We start from the raw sequence: 12,173 nt of genomic DNA, 5'->3' as shown, positions 1-12,173 counted from the left end.
ACATTTAGCCCGGACAACTCCTGCCAGTCTGCACAGCGCGATTCAACCCAGAGCTTACCGGACTAATTTTCCCCACATCTCCGGATTCCTACTGCAAGCTCTGAACCTTTTCACCTGGATCATCGCAGCTAGCTAGCTGCTATCCGAGTGGCTACTCCTGGCTAACGTCTCTGTCCCAAAGCAAGCACCAATTAGCCTGGAGCTAGCCTATGCTAGGCCCATCTCCCGGCTAGCTGAAGAGGTCCATCAGCCACTCCTTGGGATACAATACCTATTTTTCCAATTGGCCTGGACCCCTTTTACTGCCGATACGGAGCCCCACCGATTCATCACGACTGGACTACCGACATAATCCGCCTCGGGAGTTTTTCAACAGGCTCCTCCGTCGCGACATCCCCTGATTGCCCATCTGCTAGCCGCGGCCCGCTAGCTGTCTAGAGCATATCGGACTGTTAGCTGAAGAGGTCCATCAGCCAAATTCTTGGGCTACTATACCTATTTTGCCAATTGGCCTGGAACCTTTTACTACATGGAGCCCTGCTGATCTATCACGACTGGCCTGCAGACGTAACCGCACGAGGGGGCTACAATAGACATCTTCCGTCGCAATGTCCCTCTAAGGCCCTTGGGCTAGCCCCGGCCCGCTAGCGGTGTGAAACGCCGTGTCTGCAGCCCGCCTAGCTATTCACTGGACCCTATGGTCACTCAGCTACGCATGCCTCTCCCTAATGGCAATATGCCTTGTCCATTGCAGTTTTCGTTAGTGATTATTATCTTATTTCACTGTAGAGCCTCCAGCCCTGCTCAATATGTCTTAGCTAACCCGTTTGTTCCACCTCCCACACATGCAGTGACCTCACCTGGTTTAAATTGTGTCTTTAGAGACAATACCTCTCTCATCGTCACTCAATGCCTAGGTTTATCTCCACTGTATTCACATCCTACCACACCTTTGTCTGTACATTATGCCTTGAATCTATTCTGCCGCACCCAGAAACCTGCTCCTCTTACTCTCTGTTCACGAATGTTCTACACAACCAGTCCTTATAGCCTTTAGCCGTACCCTTATACTACTCCTCCTCTGTTCCTCTGGTGATGTAGCAGTTAATCCTGGCCCTGCAGTGCCTAGCTTCACTCCCATTCCCCAGGTGCTCTCATTTGTTGACTTCTGTAACCGTGAAAGCCTTGGTTTCATGCATGTTAACATTAGAAGCCTCCCCCCTCCTCCCTTTGTTTAATTCACTGCTTTAGCACACTCTGCCAACACCGGATGTCCTGGCTTACGAAGGCCACCAAAAACCCTGAAATTTCCATCACTAACTATAATATTTTCCGACATGATAGAACTGCCAAAGGGGGCGGAGTTGCAATCTACTGCAGAGATAGCCTGCAGAGTTCTGTCTTACTATCCAGGTCTGTGCCCAAACAATTTGAGCTTCTACTTTTAAAAATCCACCTTTCCAGAAACAAGTCTCTCACCGTTGCGGCTTGCTATAGACCACCTTCTGCCCCCAGCTGTGCCCTGGACACCATATGTGAATTGATTGCTCCCCATCTATCTTCAGAGCTCGTGCTGTTAGGTGACCTAAACTGGGACATGCTTAACACCCAGGCCATCCTATAATCTAAGCTTGATGACCTCAATCTCACACAAATTATCAATGTACCTACCAGGTACAACCCCAAATCTGTAAACACGGGCACCCTCATAGATAACATCCTAACCAACCTGTCCTCCAAATACACCTCTGCTGTCTTCAACCAGGATCTCAGTGTTCACTGCCTCATTGCCTGCGTCTGTAATGGGTCTGCGGTCAAACGTCCATCCCTCATCACTGTCAAACGGCTCCCTAAAACACTTCAGCTAGCAGGCCTTTCTAATCGACCTGGCCCAGGTATCCTGGAAGGATATTGACCTCATTTTGTCAGTAGAGGATGCCTGGTTATTCTTTAAAAGTGCTTTCCTCACCATCTTAAATAAGCATGCCCCATTCAAAAAATGTAGAACCAGACCTGACTGCCCTTGACCAGCACAAAAACATCCTGTGGCATACTGCATTAGCATTGAATAGCCCCCGCGATATGCAACTTTTCAGGGAAGTTAGGAACCAATATACACAGGTAGTTAGGAAAACAAAGGCTATCTTTTTCAAACATACATTTGCATCCTGTAGCACAAACTCCAAAAGGTTCTGGGACACTGAAGTCCATGGAGAATATGAGCACCTCCTCCCAGCTTCCCACTGCACACTTGGGCTAGGAAACACTGTCACCACCGATAAATCCATGATAATTGAGAATTTCAATAAGCATTGTTCTACGGCTGGCCATGCTTTCCACCTGGCTACCCCTACTCCGGTCAACAGCCCTGCACTCCCCACAGCAACTCTCCCAAACCTCCCCATTTCTCCATCCAAATCCAGATAGCAGATGTTCTGAAAGAACTGCAAAATCTGGACCCCTACAAATCAGCCGGGCTAGACAATCTGGACCCTCTCTTTCTAAAATTATCAACAGGAATTGTTGCAACCCCTATTACAAGCCTATTCAACCTCTCTTTCGTATCGTCTGAGATCCCCAAAGATTGGAAAGCTGTCGCGGTCTTCCCCATCTTCAAAGGGGGTGACACTCTAGACCCAAACTGCTAAAGACCTATATCTATCCTACCCTGCCTTTCTAAGATCTTCGAAAGCCAAGTTATCAAACAGATCCCAAACCAGCAGCACCCACCCATAGCACGCGCTCCAGCAGGTATATTTCACTGGTCACCCCAAAAGCCAATTCCCCCTTTGGCCGCCTTTCCTTCCAGTTCTCTGCTGCAATGACTGGAATGAATTGCAAAAATCACTGAAGCTGGAGACTCATATCTCCCTCACTAACTTTAAGCACCAGCTGTCAGCGCTGCTCACAGATTACTGCACCTGTACATAGCCCATCTGTAAATAGCCCATACAACTACCTCATCCCCATACTGTTATTTATTTTATTTATTTTTTAGCTCCTTTACACCCCAGTATCTCTACTTGCACATTCATCTTCTGCACATCTATCACTCCAGTGTTTAATTGCTAAATTGTAATTATTTCACCACTATCGCCCATTTATTGCCTTACCTCATTTGCACACACTGTATATATACTTTTTCTATTGTGTTATTGACTGTATGTTTGTTTATTCCATGTGTAACTCTGTGTTGTTGTATGTCGCACTGCTTTGCTTTATCTTGGCCAGGTCGCAGTTGTAAATGAGAACTTCTTCTCAACTATCCTACCTGGTTAAGTGAAGGTTGAATAAAAAAATATAACTTTTTACCACATCATAAAGGTTGCTAGCCAAAATGGTCTTGTGTTTAGGAGCTAGCCCCATTGAAATGTAACTATGTAACCTCTGTTCTTGTCATGCTAGCGGTCTTGTGTGTTTGTATGCAAATGTACAGCATGTTCATATTAGTATACTTACCCATTCTACTTACCTCTTTTCACCTGTTTCCAAGGAGGCCCTCGACATAAGACTGGAATTTTTTTTCTGTGTTGTCTGACGCGATTTCTGTTAGCTGAGGATTGACAATGGCTTATAATTGGTTGTCTCTTGTGCTTGTCTTTATTTTCTAAAAGGTTAAAAGGTGGAGAAATGTGGCTGAATCAAAAAAAGAGGATCTGAAGATAGTTAAGTCAAAGCTGAATGAAGACAAGTCCTCAAAGGGATGAACAAAAAAGTACAAATGTCATTTAATATGTCATTATTTTAATAATAATAATACAAATGTGAGTGAGAGAGACTGTCATTTCTTCAAACAATCATCTCTATTTAATAACAATTGCAATAATGGAGAGGTTAATATATCAGATGGAGTGTTAAGGGCCCAACGAATGGCATTGGGTCTCAGCTTATATAGCCAAGTATTCTAATGGAACGATATAACACGTGATTATAGCTTACCATAGCCTCACATCTCTCAAGCAGTTTGTAACGGTTGCTATGTGTGTGTGTGTCAAAAGAAGATTAGGGCTATGATGAGGTGGCCTTTGCTGACTGTAACGAGTGCGCTGAGAGTCGGGAAACAAGTTCAGGGAGTGAGTGTTTCAATAAATAAACACAACTAAATACAAAACAAGAAACACGAACAACACACAGACATGACACAGAAACAATGACGCCTGGGGAAGGAACCAAAGGGAGTGACATATATAGTAGGGAAGTTAATCAGGGATGTGATGGAGTCCAGGCGAGTTTGATGACGCGCAGGTGCGTGTAACAATGGTGACAGGTGTGCGCCATAATGAGCAGCCTGGTGACCTAGAGGCCGGAGAGGGAGCACATGTGACAGTACCCCCTCACCGGCGCGTGGCTCCGGCCGCAGGACGCCGACCAAAATAACGATCCCGGGGATTAGGAGCGGACCGGTAACCTCTGCTGAGACGCGGGTTACCTGTCAGTCAGGCTGAAATGCGGGAGCCTCGCGAACTAGAGAGTATACGTGACAGTTCCCCATCCCAGGGGCACGTTCGGCTCCAGCCGCAGGATGCCAACCAAAGAGACGATCTCAGGGGTCAGGGGCAGAACCGGTCACCCTTGCTGATGCGCAGGAACTTGACAGACTGGCTGAGGCAGGGGAGCCTGGTGATCCGGCTGAGGCATGAGAGCCTGACAAGCCAGCTGTAGCAGGGGAGCCTGGCGATCCGGTGAAGGCATGAAAGCCTGACGAGCCAGCTGTAGCAGGGGAGCCTGGCGATCCGGCTGAGGCATGAAAGCCTGACAAGCCAGCTGTAGCAGGGGAGCCTGGCGATCCGGTGATGGCATGAGATCCTGACGAGCCAGCTGTAGCAGGGGAGCCTGGTGATCCGGATGAGGCATGAGAGCCTGGCGAGCCAGCTGTAGCAGGGGAGCCTGGCGATCCGGTGATGGCATGAGAGCCTGAGGAGCCAGCTGTAGCAGGGGAGCCTGGCGATCCACCTGTAGCGGCTCACGGACCCGACGTCATTCCCACCGAAACAAAAAAACAAAAAACACTCCCCGATGCTTCCCTTAGTTAGGCGTCATTCTGAAACGAGTGCGCTGAGAGTCGGGAAGCAAGTTCAGGGAGTGAGTGTTTTTAATAAATAAACGCAAATAAATACTATAAATATATACTATATACTATATAAATATATACTATAAAATAAATACTAATAGTATGAGATCAAACCCAATTCTCAGTTCTCATTTTCTAACGAACATCTTGTTCTTGTTTCTTCATTTCATCATTCTTCACTTTCTACATTTGGATAAGATTGTAGCTTGTGACAGCTGGCCTAGACCTTTCACGTGACAACACCCCCACAGCAACAGCCACTTAGAACAACATTAAAGAGGTTTTCACAAGCTTAAAGAAGTTTAACGAGATTTTTCCCTCACAGTTTGTATAAACGTATTATTTATTCTTTGATGATATAACTACAGTTAGAAACTTTAGGAATTAACATGTGCAATAGTCTAGTAGTGACACAGTAGTGAAACAAGAAGATGTCAATAGTGATTTTGAAGAGGCAAATAGTAGTAAATATGTGAGTTTCCATAGTAATTCTGTGGAAATAGTAATTATGTAGGAAATTAAAATGATCAGGAGCAATTCAGTTGTGATCAGTAGTGACATAACACTACACAGACTACACAGACACAGTAGTAATTGAGTAGGCATACAGCAGTAACATGTTGGCATTATATAGTAATTCAATAGTGAACATGTAGGAATTGTGTACGTATGTGTAGGTTTTAAGTAGTAGATAGCCAAAAGCTCAGTAGTTACACACTAGTCATTAAGGGAGACTTACGTAGTGATTTGTTCACCAGTAGTGTATCACTCATTACTACTTTAAAAAATGACATAAATCACTACTGGTTAACTACACATTTCAGTAGCAATCAAGTAGTAAAACCAGTAGGTTTTGTGTAGAGCTTGTGTAGTAGTGATGAGTAGTAATTCAGTAGTACTTTTTCATGAGGCCATGGTCAGTCAAACAGCTGTTTGGGCAGACAGTCAGAGTGCTGTAAATAGGCAAGGCCTGTGGCTGAAGCTAAACCCTCTAACTGTTTTAAAGCACCCTCTTCGCAAACCTCTCAGCCTCCACATCCAACAACCCAGTCCCCTATCCCCTATTGCCCCTCAACCCTCAACTCCTTTGACCCACATCCAACATTCCCTAGTTCCCTCCGACTCTGTCCTCAAACCCTCTACCCCCACATCCATAATTCCACCAGTCCACTAAGCCTCAAGTGACCCCTCTACTTGAGCCCCTCTGCCCCTCCCCCTCCTTCTCAATCCTCTAACCCACATCCAACTGCCCCCAGTGCCCCATAACCCTGCCCTCAACCTCTTTGCCCCCAAATCCAATAATCCACTAGACCTCTAGCACCCCCACATCCAACAACCCAACAGTCTACCAAGCCCCAAGTGCCCCTTGGCCCCAACCCGTCTGAACCACATCCAAGCCTGCCCGGCCCCCTGGCCCTGGCCTCTGGCTCTGGACCCCTGCGCCAGTCACTGTGGGCACTGCCAGCTCGAATGCCTGGAAAAGCCTGACATTCCAGGTGCGATTCAGGGCCGTCCAAAAATGCAGGTATGCGGCAAAGCCCCTTTTGAGCCATGTTTTCTTTCAACACGGTCCCGCCCAAGCACAGCAAATCAATACAGTGTAAATATCCTGCAGGTTCACTGGATGGGACGACTTCAAAAGGACAGCGCTTCCTGAGTTGGAAGAGTCTAGTAGAGAGAGAGAGAGGCAGCAATATGTAGAGGACTAAACTCCTGCATTAATGACCTGCTTTCCCACAAAGTTATTCCTGCTCTCTGGAAAACATATCCAAACGGGAGCATCAGGAATTCGCCGGCCTCCCCGCCAGTAACCTATCCAAATCAAAACAACATTTCCAATCAAAACGAAATGTCCACGCCTTATTGACTAGATGTGTGATGCAAGCAAATTGTGCCTGTGATGTCTTTTAAGGAAGTCTGGCTGCAAAACCAAGGGTGTGTTTCTACCATCAAGACTTTCTCCCATTTTTACCCACAGGGTACGCAAGGGCACTGAGACGTGGCGGAAGTAATTATGGCCAACAAGTTGAGACTTCGTGAATGAGCAGTTGCTTAATACGCCCAATTAGTCCGGAGGTATTTGTCACCTGAGGCCAGTTAGGGAATTAAAGGGCTAGGTTGACATTCTGACTCGGCACTCTGAGCTGTGTGTGAATGTCTGGCCAGGCAGAACGAGCGGAGTGGCGCACACACTAATCGCTAATTTACCACCAGGACTTGTGGAGTTGGGCCTTGCCCCACCAACTCTTTTGAGTCTGTATCAAATGACATTAGTCCTAAGGGACTGTAGGGATACCCTGCAAGAGACTAAAGCATTGTTGTATAAGGGCCAGGAGTTTTGCACTATAAGGGACGTAAGCCACATCGAGACCATGAGCTACGATGGCTGTTACCTGTAAAAACAAAATGTACCATGCTTTTGTTGAAAGGAAAATGTTTTGTTGAGAGGAAATGTATCATAGTAACTGACTATATCTTAGATTCAACATCCTAGAGATTGCAGTGTTTTCAAGCTTTTGTTTCGTACTACAGTATGTCTCAGATATTACGTTTACACAAAGGGAGGATGAGCAAAGGTCACTTCAATAGGCTGTGAATCACTTGCTATTGTTCAGCTCCCTTTGACGTTGGCCTCTTTGCGAATTGCAAGACCTGTCCAATATCAAAGGACTTGCAACAATCTGTTCGTTACTACACCCCACAAAATACTGCTTCTTCTCATCAGTGTTCAATAAAGTCCATAACAGCAATCTACCCACCGTATGGACAACATAGATAAGACCTTGGTTATAATCAATGTTCTGGAATATTCCGGACACCGTTGACCTGTCCTGATAGCGGCTGTTGGTGGCTGTGGCTGCCAAAGTCTTTATGGGTATCTCTTTCTCCCCCGTCGCTAGACATGAAGGACTGGGAGGCCAAGCTGGATTCCACTGTGAGTCTGTGGCATGGATATTAGTTTCATATTGGAGATAAACAGAGTGGTGAGCCAGCCAGGAGCGAAAGGGTCAGGGGCATAGAGAGAAGAGCATGGTGAAGGGTTCTGGGAAAGAGACCGAAGGAGAGATGGGGTCAGGAACAGAGTGCGAGAGGTCTAGGATAGAGGGTCAGCAACACATATAAACAGGGCTTGGAGCCCAGAACAAGGGCCTGGAGACAGACGGAGAAAACGGATGAAGGCAGAGGGACAGTCTGAGACAGAGAACAGGTGGGGAAAAGAACCAGACATGAGAAGGAAGGGTGTTCTGGGACAGAAGAAAACGGATGAATGGCAGAGGGACAGTCTGAGACAGAGAACAGGTGGGGAAAAGAACCAGACAGAAGAATGAAGGGTGTTCTGGGACAGAAGAAAACGGATGAAGGCAGAGGGACAGTCTGAGACAGAGAACAGGTGGGGAAAAGAACCAGACATGAGAAGGAAGGGTGTTCTGGGACAGAAGAAAACGGATGAAGGCAGAGGGACAGTCTGAGACAGAGAACAGGTGGGGAAAAGAACCAGACAGAAGAATGAAGGGTGTTCTGGGACAGAAGAAAACGGATGAAGGCAGAGGGACAGTTAGACAGAGAACAGGTGGGGAAAAGAACCAGACATAAGAATGAAGGGTGTTCTGGGACAGAAGAAAACGGATGAAGGCAGAGGGACAGTCTGAGACAGAGAACAGGTGGGGAAAAGAACCAGACATAAGAAGGATGGGTGTTCTGGGACAGAAGAAAACGGATGAAGGCAGAGGGACAGTCTGAGACAGAGAACAGGTGGGGAAAAGAACCAGACATAAGAAGGAAGGGTGTTCTGGGACAGAAGAAAAAGGAAGGAGACAGTCAGACAGATAGAGGGAGAGACGTGTGGAGGTCAGCCCAGTCGTGACTCCATTCCTAGGTGATTGGAAACAATGGGGGCTCAGTGGACTCTCTCTCCCTCTGGGTAATTAAGTGACAGCCATGTGGCGCTATGGACATGTCAAACAAATGAACGACAGAGGGAATGAGACAAGTGCAACCCTATTGTGTTTCAGGGGTGGATTTGGACTAGGGAAGCTCTAGGCCTGACGTATAGGCCCACACCACCTGCCCCCCACTCCCCTCACCTCTCCAACCAACCCCCAAAATGAGTTATCGTATCAGCCTTATGAGCACTTGGCTGGAGGGGACGAGGGTGGTGGGGGACAGCAAGGGGGACAAGGGGGTGGGGGGCAGCGAAGAGGGGAACAGCAGAGGAGGAGAGTTTCAATATTACACGTTCTGCTAACTGTGGCCAGCCTCGGTGATGTCATGGTCGTGTTTATATATGGAACTGACAGTATGAGAGTGGTAGAGGAGGGTGTCGGGCAGCATGTCATGACAGGGTGGACTGACTGATGTGGGAACTGCGTTGATGTCATGGTGCCTGATTTGAGCCTCACTCAGGTTCATATTAGATCGTATTAGATTACTCTTTATGTGGTTTATTATGGGCCAAGATATTATGTCTAGTGTGAGTCCAGTTTATAGAGTGATGTAAAAGTTCCAACGTGACTCACATTGTGTGTGTGTGTGTGTGTGTCTGCGTGTGCTTGCATAGGCTATATGATCTAACACATTCACCAGTACTATTTATACTCCAAGCAGAGCTTGTGTTTTTAGTGGTAAGCTAAGCATGTATGAAATTCTACATAATCTTATATACTTTCTCTCGTTCTCTCTCCTCTTTTTCTAGGCTCAGGTTGTACAGTGCATTTGGAAAGTATTCAGACCACTTTCCTTTCTCCAAATTTTGTTTACGTTACAGCCTTCTAAAATTGATGAAATCATCATCAATACGCCATAATGACAAAGCGAAAACAAGTTTTTAGAACTTTTTGCAAATGTATTAAAAATAAAAAACAGATACCTTATTTGCATAAGTATTCAAACCCTTTTCTACGAGACTCTAAATTGAGCTCAGGTGCATCCTGTTTCCATTGATCATCCTTGAGATGTTTCTACAACTTGATTGGAGTCCACCTGTTGTAAATTCAATTGATTGGACATGATTTGGAAAGGCTCACCTGTCTATACAAGGTCCCACAGTTGACAGTGCATGTCAGAGCAAAAACCGAGGCACAGATCTGAAGATCCCCAAGAATACAATGGCCTCCATCATTCTTAAATGGAAGAAGATGGAAGCATCAAGACTCTTCTCAGAGCTGTCTGTCCAGCCAAACTGAGATTTCGGGTGGAAAGGGCCTTGGTCAGGGAGGTGACCAAGAATGTGATGGTCACTCTGACAAGATGGGAGAACCTTCCAGAAGGACAACTATCTCTGCAGAACTCCACCAATCGGGCCTTTATGGTAGAGTGGCTATGAGGAAGCCACTCCTCAGTAAAAGACACATGACAGCCCGCTTGGTGTTTGCCAAAAGGCACCTAAAGGACTCTCAGACCATGAGAAACAAGATTCTCTGTTCTGATGAAACCAAGATTGAACTCTTTGGCCTGCGTCAGATCTGGAGGAAACCTGGCACTGTCCTTACGGTGAAGCATGGTGGTGGCAGCACCATGCTGTGGGGATGTTTTTCAGTGGCAGAGACTGGGAGACTGGTCAGGTTTGAGGGAAAGATGAACAGAGCAAAGTACAGAGAGATCCTTGATTAAAACCTGCTACAGAGCACTCAGGACATCAGACTGGGGCAAAGGTTCAAATCAAATCAAAGTTTATTTGTCACGTGCGCTGAATACAACAGGTATAAACCTTACAGTGAAATGCTTACTTACAGGCTCTAACCAATGGTGTGGGAAAAAAAGGTATGTGTGTGTAGGTAAGTAAATAAATAAAACAACAGTAAAAAGACATTTGTAAAAAGAGTAGCAAGGCTATATACAGACACCTGTTAGTCAGGCTTATTGAGGTAGTATGTACATGTAGGTATCGTTAAAGTGACTATGCATATATGATGAACAGAGAGTAGCAGAAGCGTAAAAAGAGGGGTTAGCGGGTGGTGGGACACAATGCAGATAGCCCGGTTAGCCAATGTGCGGGAGCACTCGTTGGTCAGGCCATTTAGGTATTATGTACATGAATGTATAGTTGAAGTCACCTTCCAATAGGACAACAACACTAAGCATACAGCCAAAACAACGTAGGAGTGGCTTCGGGACAAGTCTCTGAATGTCCTTGAGTGGCCCAGCCAGAGCCCGGACTTGAATCCAATCAGACATCTCTGGAGAAACCTGAGAATAGCTGTGCGGCGATGCTCTCCATCCAACCTGACAGAGCTTGAGAGGATCTGCAGAGAAAAATGAGAGAAACTCCCAAAATACAGGTGTGCCAAGCTTGTAGCGTCATACCCAAGAAGACTCGAGGCTGTAATCGCTGCTAAAGGTGCTTCAACAAAGTACTGAGTAAAGGGTCTGAATACTTATGTATGATATTTCCGTTTTTTGTTTTTTCATTACTTTTTTAAACATTTCTAAAAACAGTTTTTGCTTTGTCATGATGGGGTGTAGATTGATGTGGGGGGGGGAAAAAAACTATTTAATCAATTTTAGAATAAGGCTGTAATGTAACAAAATGTGGAAAAAGTCAAGGGGTCTGAATACTTTCTGAATGCACTCTATCTATACAGTATATTACTGTCTGTAAATAGGGACCTTGTGGTAGTTAGTTGTCAGGGCACGAGATCAGCAGAAGACAAGGCAGGTTGAAGTACTTAAAGTGTACTTTTTCATCAGGTCTTGGTGGTCCAATGGATGAAGTTGCCATATGATACACCATATCCAGTCAATAATTGCTGTAACAACAAAGCCCAACAATTTGCCCCTGAATTAGGCTTAACCTGTTCTATTTGAATGGACACAGGTAGAGCAAGACTGAAACCAAGTAGGATCTACCTCACAGCACCCCCATAATGAAATAATGAATGTGCCCGAGTTGGCGGGAGGCTGTGACAGAGAGAGAGCACAGTGATGCCGAGCGCTCACTTCACCATAGAGTCCAGTCCTCCAGTACCCCCCCGACTGCACACCGTTGTTGCTTGATGATCGGTTGACAAGTAGAATAGGTGTAAGACCAGAGTTGGGAAACACTGCTCTATATGGTGATGTGAGACATGTTCTGTTTTGTAAAAACTTTCCTGCAGTCAAATGA

The 12,173-nt window shown here is 46.0% G+C and overlaps 1 protein-coding gene across 2 annotated transcripts in view; it reads left to right on the top strand.

Annotated features, from left to right (window-relative positions):
• The window catches only part of LOC118402555 (glypican-5-like), a 210,978-nt gene that overhangs the window by 17,639 nt on the left and 181,166 nt on the right, over positions 1-12,173 (top strand). The window lies entirely within an intron of this gene.

The sequence above is a fragment of the Oncorhynchus keta genome, chromosome 23 (assembly GCF_023373465.1).
Source record: "Oncorhynchus keta strain PuntledgeMale-10-30-2019 chromosome 23, Oket_V2, whole genome shotgun sequence".
NCBI classification, from domain to species: domain Eukaryota; kingdom Metazoa; phylum Chordata; class Actinopteri; order Salmoniformes; family Salmonidae; genus Oncorhynchus; species Oncorhynchus keta.
This window is presented reverse-complemented; position numbering and strand designations above follow the sequence as displayed.